Here is an 18,053-nt window from a genome sequence, read left to right as displayed (position 1 = left end):
ACACCAGGACCTGTTGGGGGGTGGAGGGAGAGGGGAGGGAGAGTGAGGGAACTTAGAGGACAGATCAATAGGTGCGGCAAACCACCATGACACACGTATACCTAGGTAACCTGCACGTTCTGCATATGTATCCTGAACCTAAAGTAAAATAAATTTACAAAATAAAAAATAAAAAAATGAACAGCCATGTAGGACTAAAGAAAATAGAAAAAAAAATAATAAAAATTAGAACAGAAATCAATGAAATTAAAAACAGGAAATTAATAGAGAAAATCAACAAAACCAAAAGCTGGTTCTTTAAGAAGGTCAATGAAATTGATAAGCCTCTAGCCAGGTTAACCAAGGTTAGGGGGAAAGAGCAAAGACATAGATTACTAATATCAGAAAGGAAAGCTGAGCCATTATTACTGATTTCACATGGACGTTAAAAGCACAATAAAGGAGTACTATGACAACTCTTTGCCCACATACTTGATAACTTAGATGAAATGGATCAACTCCTTGAAAGATAAGCTATCAAAACTCACACAAGAAGAAATATATATTATTCAACAACAATGCTATTAAAGAAATGGGATCAACAATTAAGAATCTTCTAAAAGAAAACACCAGGCTCAGATAATTCCACTGGTAAAATCTACCAAATATTTAGGGAAGAAATGATACCAGTTCTCTACAATCTCTTCTAGAAAACTAGAAGCAGAGAGAATAATTCCTAATACATTCTGTAAGTCCAGCATTATGCTAATACCAAAATCAAATAAAGACATCACAAGAAAAAAGAGCTACAGACCAGTATCTCTCATGAACATAGACCCAAAACTCCTCAAGAAAATATTAGCAAACTGAATCCAACAATGTTTTTAAAAATTTATATACCACAACCAAGTGAGGTTTTTTCCAGTTATGCAAGGCTGGTTCAACATTTGAAAATTAATCAACATAGATCACATCAGCAGGCTAAAGAAGGAAATCACATAATCATATCAAGAGATGCAGAAAAAGCATTTGACAAATCTAACACATGTGTGATTAAAACTCTTGGAAAACTGAAAACACAGGGGAAATTTCTCAACTTCATAAAGAACATCTACAACAAATCCATAGCTTCCATTATGCTTAAGACTGGACTTAAGTATGGGTGCCTTCTTCCAAGGTCGGGAACAAGGCAAAAACATCCTCTCTCATCACTCCTATTCTACATGTACTGGGAGTCCTAGGTAGCACAATAAGACAAGAATAAGAAATAGTATAGATTAAAAGGAAGAAACAAAAATATTTTTGCATGTGACATGATTATCTATGTATAAAATCCCAAAGCCTATACAAAAAAAAAAAATCTCCTGGAAGTAATAAGCAAGTATAGCAAGGCCATAGGATAAAAAGTTGGCATTAAATATTTTCCATATATCAATAATGAACAGTTGGAATTTAAAATTTAAAGAAAAATACCATTTACAATAGCATTGAAATATATGAAATACTTAAGTATAAATATATTTAAATGGTATAGAATCTGTATGTGAAAACTACAAATTACTAATGAAAGAATTCAAAGATGTAAATAAATGGAGAGATATATCATGATCATGCTATTCGCAGACTCAATATAGTTAAAATGTCAAATCACCGCAACTTGATGTATATATTTTAAGCAATCCCAATGAAAATTCCAAAATTTTTTGTACATATTGACAAGCTGAGTCTAAAAATTTTATGGAAAGTGAAATAACCGAAGCATTTTTGAAGAAGAAAAACAAAGCTGAAGGACACACTCCCCAATATTAAGATATACTTTAAACCTATAGAAATCAAGGCAGGGCAGTATTGGCTTAAGGATACATATATAGACAAATGGAAAAAATGGTGAGTTCCAAAATAGAGCCATGTAAATATGTTCAATTGATTTTCTGACAAAGATGTAAAGGCAACTTAATAGAGAAAGGACAGTCTTCAACAAATGATGCTGGAACCATTGGACATCCATATGAAAAAAATAAACCTTGACCTATACCTCACATTGTATACAAAAAACAAAAATAGGTCAATTTTCTAAACTCCTAGAAGAAAATACAGGAAAACTCTCTGTGACCTTAGGTTAGGTAAAGATTTCTTAGACATAACACCAAAAGCACAATCCATAAAAGAAGAAATTGAAGTGTACATCTTTTAAATTTAAAAATTTTGCTCTGTGAAGGACACTGTAAAGTGAAAAGACAAACCACAGACTGGGAGAAATATTTGAAAGTTACATATCCAAGAAAAGACTTATATAAAGCTCTATAATAATCAAATAACATAACATTTAAAACTGGACAAAATATTTGAATAGATATTTCATCAAAGAAAATATATAATGGCAAATAATCACATGGAAAGATGCTCAACTTCATTAGTCATTAAGGGTATGCAAATTAAAACCACCATGAGATACCATTACATCCTTATTAAAATGGCTTTAAAAAACCTACGAACAATACCTAGTGCCAGTGAGGCCGCAGAACAACTGAAACTCATATATTGCTGGTGGGGATGCAAAATGGTGCAACCATTCTGGAAAACATTGGCATAATTTTTTTATAAATTTAAACATCAACTTACAGATATAAATATACACTTACCATGTGACCCAGCAATCCTATTACTAGGTATTCACCCTAGAGATACGAAACTTATTTTCACGTAAACCTGGATATGAACATTTATATCAGCATTATTTTCAGTCAGAAAAATACAGAAACAACCCAAATGTCCCTCAATAAGTGAATGCATAAACATACTATGGTAGTCAGCAATCAAAAGAACAGATGCAATAACATGAATCAATCTCAAACCCACCATGCTAGGTAAAAGAAACCAGTCTCAAAAAGTTACATACTATATGATTCCACTCATATGGCATTCTTTAAAAGCAAAATTTTTAGAGAGAGAGAACAGATCAGTGGTTGCCAAGGATCAAGGGTAGGGAGAATGTCTAATTGCAAAGAGGTAGCAAGTGAGAATTCTGGAGAGTGCCAGAATTGTTCTGTATCCTGTTAGTGATGGTTACAAAAATTTACACACTTGTTATAATTTAAAAGTAAATTTTACTATCTGTAACTTAAAACGATAATACAAAAACCAACAGTAAACAAGTCTGAGTTATGGATATTTTAATAAATATACGAAATATGTATTTTATGTAAAGTAAGATTATACAAAATAAAATTAAAAGACAAAGAAACTAAAGCAAAACAGGAAAAAGACATCATGGGAGTAAATACAACTACGCAATTTGTCCCAGTTGCCTCTTAAAGAGAAAGGGTCTGTTTCCTTTTGTTTAACATGTCTTCCTTATTTTGAAGTAATCATTACAAAGTTCCAACATTGCTGTTATGGACTCAGCTGTGTTCATAAAACAAAGACTACAGACTTACAAAAAATCATCTCTAAAGACCAAATCAATCCTTTTCTAAGTGAATAAAATCCATTGCATTGTCAATCTAATTAACTGTACAGAAGCCCAACATTAAGATGGCCCTAAACCCTTGAATCAAAAAATGGCCTATTCAGAGGCAATGTATAGCTATGATTTAGGATTAAAGGAGAATCATTCTGCCAGATAATGTCTCCTTTTTTTTCATATTTGTAAAGGTAGTGGTATTTTTTGCTCCTGTAATCCTGGCTTCCATTTCTGAAAGTAACTAAACATTGCAATTTTTAAAAGGGTTTCCAAGCAACTATATGAATTCTTCCCAATCCAGAGGATGAAAATATTTGTACTGAATCCAGTTTTAATAACATGGTGGCCTTGTTTTTGCACTTAGCAAAGATGGTTTCATCAATCACAGGAAATGACACTTCTGACAGAAAGAAAATAAGATGTAAATTAGCTAGAGGAGAGAACAGAGCAGTGACTTTTCCATTTGGAATAAGAAAGGCTCAGAAAAGCAAATTGTCATACAGGAGTTATGATCCCATTGCAGCTTCATCACGTAATTTCCAAATGACTTGCAGCCTTCCTTCCAATTATGAAATCTGTATTATTTGACTTGTTAAAACTGGTCTAGAGGGGAGAGAATCATTTGGCAAAGTCTGAAAGGGAGCAACCCTTTAGGAATCTGGCACGTCTCTCTAAAAAAGCACTGTCCAATAGAAATATAATGTGAATCACATATGTGATTTTAAATTTTATTGTAGCCACATTTTAAAAATTAAGAAAAAAGGTGGGATTAATTTTAATATTTTTATTTAATCCAATATATCCAAAATAGTTATCTCAAAATGCCATCAATATAAAACTTATTAATGAGATATTACATTTTTTTCACCTCAAGTCTTCAAACCCAGTGCAAATTTTACACTTAGGGCACATCTCATTTAAGAGTATCCAAATTTCAAGCACTCAATAGCCGCATGTAACTAATGGCTACCATACTGAACAACGCAGCTCTAAACAGTTCTTATATCCATGAGAAATGGAAGGCAGGATCATTTCCTTCACTCAGTCTTTGGAATTAAGAATAGATACTACGAGGAGAAGATTGGAAGAAAGTAGACCAAACTGATTTCCTTGGAGAAGATCATAAAATATATAACTGGGCTTCAGTACAATTAATGTTGTCATTTAACTGTATTAAGGATCACAGCAAATGTCAGGCTACATGATCTGTTTCCTTTGAGAATAAGTTAAAAACTCATTTGCACTGTGAAGCCATTATTGATTACACCCATCTTTCTTTTTTTTTCACAAGTTACCATTAATTCTAGTTAATATACCCATCTTTCTATACACCAATTGGTCATTTGACTTTTGTCTCTTTGCCTCTCCTTAATTTTCTTCTCTTATTCATAGCAGCCAGTGAGGTACAGTAGAAATTGCATAGGTTATGAAGTAAAAAGACAAAGAATTGCTCCCCCAGGTTCACACCTGCCTAATGCCTCTTGCTCTCATTATCCCTGTCCCTACTACTGAAAGTACCCACACACAGGCCAGTCAATGGGACAAAGGCAGGATACACAACAGGAACCTCAGCATTCCCACGGGTGGTACCTAGAATTGACAGCACCAATGGACATTTCTCTGCTTCCTGTGTTGAACCAGTACATGGCACTGAGTTCCTGCCTGGGATTCTCTGCTGAATATTACAGAATAGCTCAGTGTCCTTCTTCATTGTGATCTATCTGCTGGAGCAGTCTCTCCCTTGATTCTGAATACTGCCTAAAGCCCAAACTTGATCTTCCTGTCAGCCCCTGAGATCAACCTGTTCAGGTTTCTTGTTGAGGCCATACTCTGCAGCTAGTTCAGTTTGCCAGCCTCTCATTGCTTCCTATTGGGGTTTCCACATATCAACCCCCAATTCCACACCATCCTTGAGCCCACTAACAATATGAAAATCTACTTCCTAATTTGTAAAGTTGGAGTTAATAATATTTACCTCACAGGATTATTATGAGGATCAATGAGTCAATGCATGAGAAAATGCTTTGCCAACAACAAGGAACTAAGTGTTTGATATTGAGTTTTTGCTTAGTGCTTACTATATGTATGGCATTAAACTCGTAAGTAATCATCTTTTTTTAAACTTTTAAGTTCAGAGGTGTGCAGGATGTGCAAGTTTTTTACTTAGATAAATGTGTATCATGGGGGTTTTTTATACAGATTATTTCATTACCCAGGTATTAAGCCTGGTGTCCATTAGTTATTTTTCCTGATCCTCTCCCTCCTCCCACCTTCCACGCACTGATAGGCCCCAGTGTGCATTGTTCCCCTCTATGTGTTCATGTGTTCTCGTCGTTTAGCTCACTTATAAGTGAGAACATGCAGTATTTGGTTTTCTGCTCTGGCATTAGATTTCTAAGGATAATGGTCATCAGCTCTATCCATATCCCTGCAAAGGACATGAGCTCATTATTGTTTACAGCTGCATAGTATTCCATGGTGTATATATATACACATTTTCTTTATCCAGTCTACCATTGATGGCATTTAGGTTGATTCTATATCTTTGCTGCTGTGAATAATGTGCATGTGTCCTTATAATAGAATGACTTACATAACTTTGGGTATATATCCAGTAATGGAATTGCTGGGTTGAATGGTATTTCTGCCTATATTCTATTTGAGGAATCACCACACTGTTTTCCACAATGGTTGAACTACTTTACACTCCCACTAATAGTGTATAAGCATTCCTTTTTCTCCACAATTTTGCCAGCATTTGTTATCTTTTGACTTTTTATTAATAGCCATTCTGATTGGTGTGAGATGGTATCTCACTGTGGTTTTGATTTGCATGTATCTAATGATCAGTGATGTTGAGTTTCCTTTCATATGCTTGTTGGCCACATCTATGTCTTCTTTTGAAAAGTGTCTGTTCATGTTCTTTGCCCACTCTTTAATGGGGCTGTTTGTTTTTTTCTTGTAAATTTGTTTAAGTTTCCTATAGATACTGGATATTAGGCCTTTGTCAGATGCATAGTTTGCAAAAGTTTTATCCCATTCTGTGTAGTCTGTTCAATCTGTTGATAGTTTCTTTTGCTGTGCAGAAGCTGGTTAATTGGATCCCATTTGTCAATTTTTGCTTTTTGGTATTTCTGTCTATAGGTCTTTGCTTTGGTTGCAACTGCTTTTGGCATCTTTGACTTGAAATTTTTGCCCGTTTCTATATCCAGATGGTATTGCCTAGGTTGTCTTCCAGGGTTTTTATAGGTTTGGGTTTTACATTTAAGTTTATTTTTGTACATGGTGAAAGGAAAGGTTCTAGTTTCAATTTTTTGCATATGGCTAGCCAGTTATCCCAGCATCATTTATTGAATAGGGATTCCTTTCCCCATTGCTTATTTTTGTTGGGTGTGTTGAGGATCAGATGGTTGTAGGTGTGTGATCTTATTCCTGGGCTTTGTATTCTGTTCCATTGGTCTATTTGTTTGCTTTTGTACCAGTACCATACTGCTTTGGTTACTGTAGCCATGTAGTATAGTTTGAAGTCGGATAGTGTGATGCCTCCAGCTTTGTTCTTTTTGCTTAGGATTGCCTTGGTTATTCATGCTCTTTTTTGGTTCCATATGAATTATAAAATTATTTTCTCTAGTTCTGTGAAGAATATCAATGGTAGTTTAATGAAAACAGTATTGAATCTATAAATTACTTTGGGCAGTATAGTCATTTTACAGACATTGATTCTTTCTATCCATGAGTATAAAATGTTTGTCCATTTCTTTGTGTCATCTCTGATTTCTTTGAGCAGTGGTTCACCTTGTAGAGATCTTTCACCTCCCTTGTTAGCTGTATTCCTAGGTATTTTATTCTTTTTATGGCAATTGTGAATGGGAATGCATTCCAGATTTGGCTATCTGCTTGACCATTGTTGGTGTATAGGAATGCTAGCAGATTATGTACAATAGTTTTGTATTCTGAGACTTTGCTGAAGTTGTTTTTCAGCTTTAAAAGCTTTTAGGCTAATACAATGGGGTTTTCTAGATATAGGATTATGTTGTCTGCAAACAAAAATAGTTTAACTTCCTTTCTTCCTATTTGAATGTCCTTTATTTCTTTCTCTTGCCTGATTGCCCTAGCCAGAAATTTCAATACTATCTGTTGAATAGGAGTGGTGAGAGAGAACATCGTTGTCTTGTGCCAGTTTTCAAAAAGAATGCTTCTAGCTTTTGACCATTCAGTATGATATTGGCTGTGGGTTTGTCATATGTAGCTTTTATTATTTTGAGGTATGTTCCTTTAATGCCTAGTTTATTGAGAGTTTTTAACATGAAGGAATGTTGAATTTTATTGAAAGCCTTTTCTGTATCTATTGAGATAATCATATAGTTTTGTCTTTAGTTCTGCTTCTGTGATGAATCACATTTATTGATTTGTGTATGTTGAACCATCCTTGCATCCTGGGGGTGAAGCCTACTTGATCATGGTGTACAAGCTTTTTGATGTTCGGCTGGATTCAGTTTCCCAGTATTTTGTTGAAGACCTTTGCACAGATGTTCATCAAGGATATTAGTCTGAAGGATATTGGCCTGAAGCTTTCTTTTCTGTTGTGTCTCTGCCAGGTTTTTGTATCAGGATGATGTTGGCATCATAGAATGAGTTGGGAAGCAGTCCCTCCTTTTCAATTTGTTGGAATAGTTTCAGTAGGAATGGTACCATAGATATATACTATCTATATATTCCATTAGTTCTGTCCCTCTAGAGAACCCTGACTAATACACCTACTAACCAAGAAAAACCCATGATCAGACAGATTCACTGCTGGCTAATTTTTGTATATTTAGTAGAGATGGGGTTTCACCATGTTGGCCAGGCTGGTCTCAAACTCCTGACCTCACGTGATCCACCTACCTCGGCCTCTCAAAGTGCTGGGATGATTATAGGCGTGAGCCACTGCGCCCGGCCAAGAGACTTTTTAAAATAGATTTGGATCTTTATTCTTAGAGCCATTGAAAGCCATCCAAGGGTTTTAGGCAGACCAAGGACATGCTCTGATTTACATATATTTTTGCCTCTTTTGATTTTATTTTTGAACTTTTATTTTAACTTCAGAGTAATGTGCAGGTTTGTTACCTAGGTAAACTTGTGTCATGGGGCTTTGTTGTACAGATTATTTCATCACCCAGGTATTAAGCCTAGTACACATCAGTCATTTTTCCTGGTTCCCTCCCTCCTCCTAACCTCCACCCTCAGGTAGGCTGCAGTGTGTGTTGTTCCCCTCAATATGTCCATGTGTTCTCATCATTTAGCCCTCATTTATAAGTGAGAACATCCGGTATTTGGTTTTCTGTCCCTGTGTTAGTTTGCTAAGGATAATGGCCTCCAGCTCCATCCATATTCCTGTAAAGGATATGATCTTGTTTTTTTTATGGCTACATGGTATTCCATGGTATATATGTACCACATTTTCTTTATTCATTGTACCATTGATGGGCATTTAGGCTGATTCCATGTCTTTGCTATTGTGAATAGTGCTGCAATAAACATATATGTGCCTGTGTCATTATGAAAGAATGATTTATATTCCTCTGGGTATATGCCCAGTAAGGAATTGCTGGGTCGAACGGTATTTGCAGAAAAGGCTTTCAATAAAATGCAACAACCGTCATATTAAAAACTCTCAATAAACTAGGTACTGAAAGAATATACCTCAACATAATGAGAGCCATCTGTGACTAACCCACAGCCAACATCATACTGAATGAGTAAAAGTTGGAAGCATTCCCTTTGAAAACCAGCACAAGACAAGGATGCCCTCTTACACCACTCCTATTCAACATAGTATTGGAAGTCCTGGCCAGAGCAATCAGGCAAGGTAAAGAAAGAAAGAGCATTCAAATTGGAAGAGAGGAAGTCAAAATTTCCCTGTTTGCAGATGACATGACGCTATATCTAGAAAACCCCATAGTCTTGTCCCAAAAACTCCTTCAGCCGATAAACAACTTTAGCAAAGTCTAAGGATAGAAAATCAATGTACAAAAATCACTAGCATTCCTATACACCAACAACAGTCAAGCCGAAAGCCAAATCCCATTCACAATTGCCACAAAAAGAATACAATACCTAGGAATACAGCTAACTAGGGAGCTAAAAGATCTCTACAATCAGAATTAGAAAACACTGCTCAAAGAAATCAGCAATTTACATATTTAAAGGCTGACTTTGGTTGCTGTATGAAAGTAAGAGTGGCTGTTGGGGGAGAAATAAACTATGATTTTTGCATTGGAAGTGTTGCATTTGAGGTGCCTTTGATCTGTCCAAGTAGAGGTATGGTATAGGAGTTAGATTTACATAACTAGAGTCCAGAGAAGTTTGAGTTCGAAATCAATACTATCTGTGCTCCCCAAGTGTTTACCTGTGAACTTCAAAGTTGGACAAAAAAAGTAAAAATGAGCAGCAGGAGAGAAAGATGGTAGGAGAGAAGTACTACTCATTCCTGCCTTAGAATATAACCTCTTTTCCAGCTTCCTTCCTTCCTTTACCTGTGAGCCCACAAATACTCCAAAATTAAACTTCAAATTCTCCAAAAATAAGCTTCAAGATATTTTACTGGAGAAAGAGAGCCTAAAACAAGTGGAACAAGATGAGCTAGCTGCCATTTCTATAAGCAAGGATTCTTGTTAGCTGGATGTCAGTTATTTAAGAGAACTTCCTGTGTAAACAGATTCTTAAAATAAATTAGAGGCAAAAACAAAACACTCAAAATGCCATGGGACATACTCTGCTTGGTCCCTAAAAGGACATGGGTTCTGGGGAGGCTCTCTTTAACTTGTTTTAGGTTCCTAAGAGGTCCCAAGGAGCCCAGAACTACCATACCACACAGCTCAGCCCCTCCACTCGGGCTGTCAGAGAGGGAGCAGGAGCAGGCAAGGGGAATCTTCCGGGGTCAGCCCCACAGCCTTGAACAAGCAGTATAGGCCTGACCCTCCACAGCCAACCTTTTGGATGGCCTCTATTAACACGTGCCTCAACTTGCAAATGGATCAATTGAAGTTCATGTGAAGCAGCATCTATAATCTCTTGAACATATTATATATTCCAAAAAAGACCAGATTTTTCACTACCCAATGGAAAGTTTTTCTCCCTTTGACACTTATGGGAAGCCTCTAACTTCTGAAATTCTTAATAAGTGTGTCACATCTTATAGTAATGACTCTTAATTATTTGCTAACACAAGGCAGCCAGCAAGAGTTAGGAAAGCTACAGGCCTTCCTACCATGAAGCATACTGCATGTTGTTCTGTCAAAGACAAAAGGACACGCGCAACACAGACTTCCAAGTATCTTATCCCAGGTCTACCATCTTCAATGACCCACCCTGATTCTATCAAACCTTCAGTTCAGTTATGACTCCTGAATTCTCTCTGTTTTTTTTTTTAATCTGAGCAATATAGTTCTTTGTTCTCAAATGAAAAAGAATTAAGAAAAATATATACCGATTTTAGTTTGTTTCTGAATTTGCTTTGGGAGGACTCATTTCTCTTGGCTAGTTCATTTTTTCACATTTGGGGCAATTAGTTCTACAGTCGCTTTGATTTGGTCCGTGAGGTGACGAAGAAAGCCAAATCAACCATTTTTTCAATTTGGTGTTTTTCATCTTACTGAAATTGCTTTTCTGTGAGATTTCAGGAAGTAAAATACAGTTTGTTTGTTTGTTACTTAAAATGAATTACCTGTACCCTTAACCACAACCAAGATAATTACTGCATTTTTCAATTCCTTAGGACTAGCTTTCTAATTTCATGATTTGTTTTTTCCTTCTAAGCTTCAGGGACACTCGAACCATAACGTATAGTTTGAATACAATATTCCTTTAACTCTCATTTCCCAATTTACCTTATAAATTAGCATTATTCTTCTTTTAGACTGTTCATAAATATTTTCCTTAGGGCTTAAAAGGTTGTGTTTAGTCTTATCTTAAAGTTCCATTTTTGGCAGCATTATCTATGCTGGTTGTGGCATAATTATACTTAGAAGTGTGAGAGATGCTTGTGGTCCCTTAAAATAATTCAGTTTATTTTTCTCTTATACCCCCAAAATTAGCTTACAAATTGACAACTTCCCACCTAATTGGTTCTTAATGACTAATGGGATTCTAGTGTTTCAGATTATTTTGGCAGTGAACCAAACCCCTTCAAAAATGAAAATATTAAATATAGCAATATAGAGATTTATTGCATTGATCTGCATATTGCGTTCCTTGTGTTTTGATTTGCTTTAAAATTTTTACTACAGTAAAAGTCTCAGGGTTATGTTTTATTTCTAGGTGGTTCCTGGAAAAATTACTAGATTCAGAATCAGCAGCATCATCTTCAGAAACCATTGTTTGGTGACCCTAATGTCCCCTAGGAAGGGTTTCTGCAGGAAAAGCAGCAAACATTTTCAGGACTTTGTCTCATTTTTGTTAGTAGCATGGATCACTCCTACACCTCACCAGTTCATCCTCCATTAAAGAGACTTTAGCAAGGATATTTTTCTAAACCAAAGGGACTTAATCTAGAGAAACTTTGAACTATAGGCAGTGAAATCAGGAGTGACACCAAAGTGGTGTGCATTGCCCTGAGCTAAGTGGAACTTTCAGAGTGGATTCTGATGGGAAAATGGGCTTGTGACAGCATCACTCAGGAAGAGCTGCTGCAAAGGGTGTAGCCTGACTTCCAGGGAAAGAGAGAAACAGGAGGATGGATATGGGCATGGTGCAAAGAGTAAGAATCATGTCACACAGAGGCAAGAATAATATCCCACTGGTGGCTTGAGATACAAATAAGCAGCAGCACAAAGAGGGTGCGTAGCCATGGCCAGTAAACAAAACAGGTGCCACCTCCGTGACTCATGTTCTGAGGAACATCAGGTAACCTGGGACAGGACCAGCATCAAGTCTCATCCTTGCAGAGTCTATTTACATGGATATAACTTACAAATATAATGAAGGTCATTCTGGAAGTTTTATTTTTATTTTTTTTTTTTTTGAGACGGAGTCTCGCTCTGTCGCCCAGGCTGGAGTGCAGTGGCGCAATCTCGGCTCACTGCAAGCTCCCCCTCCCGGGTTCACGCCATTCTCCTGCCTCAGCCTCTCCGAGTAGCTGGGACTACAGGCGCCCGCCACCACGCCCGGCTAACTTTTTCTATTTTTTAGTAGAGACGGGGTTTCACCATGGTCTCGATCTCCTGACCTCATGATCCGCCCGCCTCGGCCTCCCAAAGTGCTGGGATTACAAGCGTGAGCCACCGCGCCCGGCCTGGAAGTTTTATTTTTATGGCCCTGAATTCTTTGACACCCTACCTATTTAATGGTGCAATCTATGTCCTCTTGCCTTGCAAGCTTGCAATTCACTTGTACCCAACAGAATACAGTACAAGTAATGTTATGTGACTTCTAAGGGTAGATCAGAAAAGGAAAGGTAGCTTCCACTTCGCCACCGCAACACTTTTGCTTGGAGTCCTGAGCCACCCTGTAAGAAGTCCAACATGAACAGGCCATGTATAGATGCTTCAGATGCCTCAGTTGAGCTCACAGCAAACAACCATTATCCAACTGCCAGCAACATGACTAAGCAATCTTGAACATCCAACTGAATCAAGACGTCATTTAACTGTAACTGCATGAGAAACCTCAAATGAAAATTGCCTACTTGGGCTCTTCATGAATTCCTCACCCCAAATCCATGGGCATAATAAAATGGTTATTGTTTTAAGCCACCAACATTGGAGTAATTTGTTAAATAGCATTAGTGACCAGAAAGTAATTTGGGACCAGATTCATTCATTCATTCATTCATTCCATTTAAATTTCTTCAAACCCTCAGGATAACAAATATAGTCACTGCCTTCACATTGTTCATACTATGGTGACATGGAAAGGGGGCCCAATTAAGATCACAAGATCTGGGCTCAAGTCTCAGCTCTGCTTGTAACTTCTGATGGGCCTGGAGCACATCAGTCTTTAGTCCTCAATGTCTTTACCTGTATATTATAGATACCTGATTCTCAAATACCTTAAGCCAGAATGAACATGCAGGGATATTTATGAGTTCTGGTTCACTCACAGTTTACCTGCTTCCTCTTTCCCAGAAACCTTAGGGATTTGTTCACCTCTGTTGTTCATCATCCCACCTTCTTGAGCCTACACAAATACACCATTCCTCTTACAAATCAAGGTAACAAATGTGAGAAATAAAAACAGCTCATAATAACAGTTTCACTTATTGTGTGTTTATTGAACCCTCTTCTAAAAGCTTTGCATAAATTAAGTCATTTATTTCTTGCAACAACTGCATGAGATAGGCACTACTTTTGTCCCTATTTTAGAGATGAGGCTACTATTCAGAGAGGTTAATATTCACAGTTAGTAAATACTGAAGGTGGGATTTGAATCCATGCAGTTTACTTTGAGCAGTACCTACCACTGACATTATGAAATTATAGCAAGTCTTAAAAGTCTTATAAAAACCTTTACCTAATAATGTAAATTGAATTAGGCCTGATATGTTTTGCTTTGGTTTCCTTCATGATTTTACAATTTACTTTCTGCTTTCAGAGGAATCTATGCAGCCTTTCTCTCTTGTATTTTAAGGAGCTGAGCTCCGTGCCAATAAAGAAGACCTAGTCCCCACAATGGGCTGCCTCCTCTCTGCCCCAGTGGTCCTTCTGGATTCATCAAGACTGTCTGTTAGAGGTGATAGAAACCTAACTCAAACCAGTTTAAGAAAAAGAGAAGCGGGCATTTATTGGACTAGCACCTGTCAAAACAAGGGGATAGAGTTAGCTTTAGCACAGCTGCATACCAGGAGTTCAGGCACTATTTTCAGTGCCCTCTCATTCTCTTTCCTCTGTCTCTCCCTTATTCCCTCCCACCTTCCTCCTTCTTCAACATACTTCTTGCATCTGCCAGAATTAATCCTTAGGTTCTCATCTGATAGCATCAAAATAGCCACTATCAGCTCTTCCCTTAAATGCTGCCAGCTCAGCCATCAGAGTAAAAATAATAGTCTCTCCTCAACCTTCTGGAAGAAAAACCCTAGAGAGGACTATGATTACCCTGGCTAGGGCCCTAAATTAAGACTGAACCAATCACTGTAGCCAAGCAGATGAGCTAGTCCGTTTGCCAAATCTTTACACCCCTGTAACCAGGTTGAGCCCCACAGAAGCCACATGGACTGGTTTCCTTTGGGTCAGGGAGAAGTACTCCCTTGGTTCAATTTACTTTGTGATGAGGAGAGAGGGAAGGCAGAGTGACATGGTATTAAGACTGACCACTTCTGAGTCTGGCTGGGGATAGTACAATTTAAGCTGAAAAGAAAAGTTAGGCAAGGTAGTATATTTCTCACAGGAACATTTTTAAGTAAACCCGAGAAAGAAACTGTACAGACAAAATAACAGCTGCCTCTTGCATCTCCTTTACTCATCTCTGGAAACTTGATCCCCTGTAGATGCAGCCACTTCCTAGACTTTTGGACTGATCTTGCTCTCCAAGAGAAAAATCTAAACTGTCCTTGTTTTAAGGTGACTCAGCTTCAAGACAGCCTTTCAGAAACCATACTTTAACATTGTTCCTCAGTCTTACTGCTGGTAATTCTGCCTAATTTCAAGAAACCACATGGTATCCCAGTTTTTGCAAGACAGTCCAATAATAGCCAGTCCTCTCATAGACTGAGAATGTCACCCAGTCCAAAGACCACTACCTACTCTTATAGCTCCCTGCCTTGTGGAAGCTAAATCTAGAGAACAGCTAGAAGCCAAGATGATTGTCTCTGTCACTTGTATATTTCACTTCCTGTCTTTCTTTGTAAACTGACCTCCTCTACATACTCATCTGCAGCCCAAAATGGCAGTCCAAGCCACAAAGTCTACCTTAGGTTTCAGGTCAAGAGGACAACATCTACTGGTCTTCCATCAATTTAGTTGCAAACATCAAGGGCAAGATATGAACCATTGATTCTGATGGATCTGTGAGTCAGCTGGTATCAGCTAAACTTAACTGACTTAGCTTGGCAGCTCTGCTCCACATGTGTTTATTCTAAGACTCAGGCTACAGGGGCAGAAGTTACCCAAGAGAAGTTTCTATCGTGAGATGACAGAGGCACAAGTGGATGAGAAGGAACACAGAAAGCCTCTTAAAGCATAGGCTCAGAATGGCTGGCACTTCCACCTGCGTGCCATTAGCCAACACAAGTCATGCAGCAAGTCCAAAGTCCTGAGTGAGAAAGTGCTTTCTGCCCATAATGAGACCATAAGAATATGGGTGCAAGGAAAGTTGATATAATTTGGATATTTGTTCCCTCCAAATCTCATGTTGAAACTTGATCTCCAATGTTGGAGGTGGAGTCTGGTGGGAGGTATTTTGGTCAGGGGTGGATCCATCATAAATGGCTTGGTCTTGTTCTCACAGTAATGAGTGAGTTCTCACTCCATTAGTTTCCAAGAGATCTGATTATTAAAAAGAGCCAGGCATCTCCTTTCTCTTTCTTTTTTCTCCACTCTCACCATGTGATAACTGTTCCCCTACCCTGAAGCTTCATGAAGCCCTCACCAGAAGCAGATGCTCCCATGACTGGAAGTTTCCTGAAGTCCCCGTCAGAAGCAGATACTAGTGCCACACTTCCTGTACAGTCTGCAGAACCATAAGCCAAATAAACATCCTTTCTTTATAAATGATCCAGCCTCACGTATTCCTTTATAGCAACACAAACAGACTAACAAACAGAAGGGTAAAAAGTTGGGGCAAATAATTAAATCTTATCTGTATAGCCCTGCTTTATAGAATCACAATCAAAGTATCCAATTCTAGTCAATTAGTTTCAACCAAAGGAAAGACAGGCTCATCCTGTGGATGTAGGGTCACAGGCTGTGAGTGAGGTAGTTTAATCAGAATACAAAGTGGTCATGGGAAGAACATCAACTGACATGACTGATATGGCATTTTTCACTTCTCTAATGGACCAAACTTTACTCCACAAGATGGTCAGTATGTGTTTGAGCAAACAAAGGCTATTTCATGTCTCAAAGTAAAAATCAAAAGGGTCACATCCACTGTAATTTCACTTTATTTACTTCCAAATTTATTTTAGGTCATTCTTTGAGACATTGACTATACCTGCTCTTCCTTACTCATGGAATCACTGAAAGAATCACATGAAGTTCTAATACAGATATGCTTAAAAATTAACAACAATAAACCAATGAGTAGTATTATTTATCATTACCCAGTAAAGGTTATAACTCTGGCTAAGGTTACAAGAGGAGGATTGTTAAAGGGCTATTTTTTCATCTATGATGCCAATTTTGGATGTAGTCTTATCTTAATATCAATTATCAATTGGCCAAATATGAGTTGACTCCCATTCATTCTTCAGGTCTACCTTAGATATTCCCTCTTCTGGGCAGCCTTCCTCAAACCTACTACAAATTCCAGTTTGATTCCCCTGATCTGTGCTTCTACCGACTTCTGTATTTCACCTTAATACTGTGACGTAATTGATGCTTTACTCACCAGTTGTTCCCATTCCACTGTCTATTCTCCCAGTCCTTGAAGTAGGTGGAGTCTTGTTCACCATTTTGTTGGGCAAGAGGCCTTAGACACAGAAGAAGCTCAATAAGTGTCTGTGGACTGAATAACTAAGCCCAGAGTCAAGTATCTCTGGAATTGCTCACCACTGTGTGACTTTGGGCAACTGATCACCACTCTCTTCTTTTGTAAAGTGATGCACTTTGGCAAGTTAGCGGGTTCTTCATCTTGGGGTCCATTGACTCAGAGTCACTTCTCAGGTTTCTTATCAGTATCATCACTAATTATAAAGTTTCAGCATGTTTGAAGGATTTGCTTTTTATAGTGTGACTAGGAAAAAGGTCAAATTTATTTGTTAAAATAATGCCACTTTGGCAGAGCACAGAGGACTTTTAGGGCAATCAAACTACCATGTATAATACTATAATGATGGATATATGTCATTATTCATTTTTCAGACCCATAGAATGTACAACACTGAGAGGGAACCCTAATGTAAACCATGAACTTAGAGTGATAATGATATCTCAACATAGGTTCATCAATTGCAATAAATGTGCTACCTTGGTGGGGGATATTGATAATGGGGAAAGATATTATGTGTAAATATATGGTAAATATCTGTACCTTCTGCTCAACTTTGCCGTGAACCTAAAACTGCTCTTAAATATGAAATCTATTTAAAAATAATAATGTCACACTTATTTGCTGGCATTTCTAAATGACTTCTTGAGGAAATATGAAGATTACCATCTGTTAGTACACACAAGGAATTTTTAGATGAGTCCATAGGACTGTGTTAATCGCATCAACATCATCCTTCATATGTATCACAGTGGAAAAGCAATATAAATCCTCATGTCCATAGGATCCCCAAGACACTTTCAAATAAAAATTCATAAAAATACTTCCATCTGTTCATATTTTAGCTTCATCATATTGGAGTACCAGAGGTAACACTATTAACAAAATTTTGTTGAGATTAATGTTATCTGAGATTTTGTAAACTTAAAATTACACAGAAGGAAATAAAATGCTAAATGAAAATGGAACTTTCAGTACAAGTATGAGG

Source organism: Symphalangus syndactylus, chromosome X (genome assembly GCF_028878055.3).
Source record: "Symphalangus syndactylus isolate Jambi chromosome X, NHGRI_mSymSyn1-v2.1_pri, whole genome shotgun sequence".
In the NCBI taxonomy this organism is placed as follows: Eukaryota; Metazoa; Chordata; class Mammalia; order Primates; family Hylobatidae; genus Symphalangus; species Symphalangus syndactylus.
The sequence above is the reverse complement of the archived record's forward strand: the minus strand, read 5'-3'. Positions refer to the sequence as shown.